A 326-nucleotide genomic window follows, 5' to 3' on the forward strand; every position below is an offset into this window, starting at 1 on the left:
TATATAAATATAAAATTTAGATCCTCTAAATTTTGAATTTTATTTTAAAGGATAAAATGTGATTTCTTACCATTTATTTCATAGATAGGATCAAGAAAAAATATGAAAGAGAAACCATAAAATGAATATGACATATCCAATTAAAATTTGGATCACACTTTATTCTTTAAAGTGAAAATTCAAAATTTAGAGAATCTAAATTCATAAATATAACATATCCAATAAACACATAATTATTATACTCATTTTAAACATTCTCCTAATAAATTATAACTCAAATAATATAATTTTTCAATTTTTACCCAAAAAAAATTTAAATCTCATTC

This window comes from Arachis ipaensis, chromosome B01, assembly GCF_000816755.2.
Source record: "Arachis ipaensis cultivar K30076 chromosome B01, Araip1.1, whole genome shotgun sequence".
Classification (NCBI taxonomy): domain Eukaryota; kingdom Viridiplantae; phylum Streptophyta; class Magnoliopsida; order Fabales; family Fabaceae; genus Arachis; species Arachis ipaensis.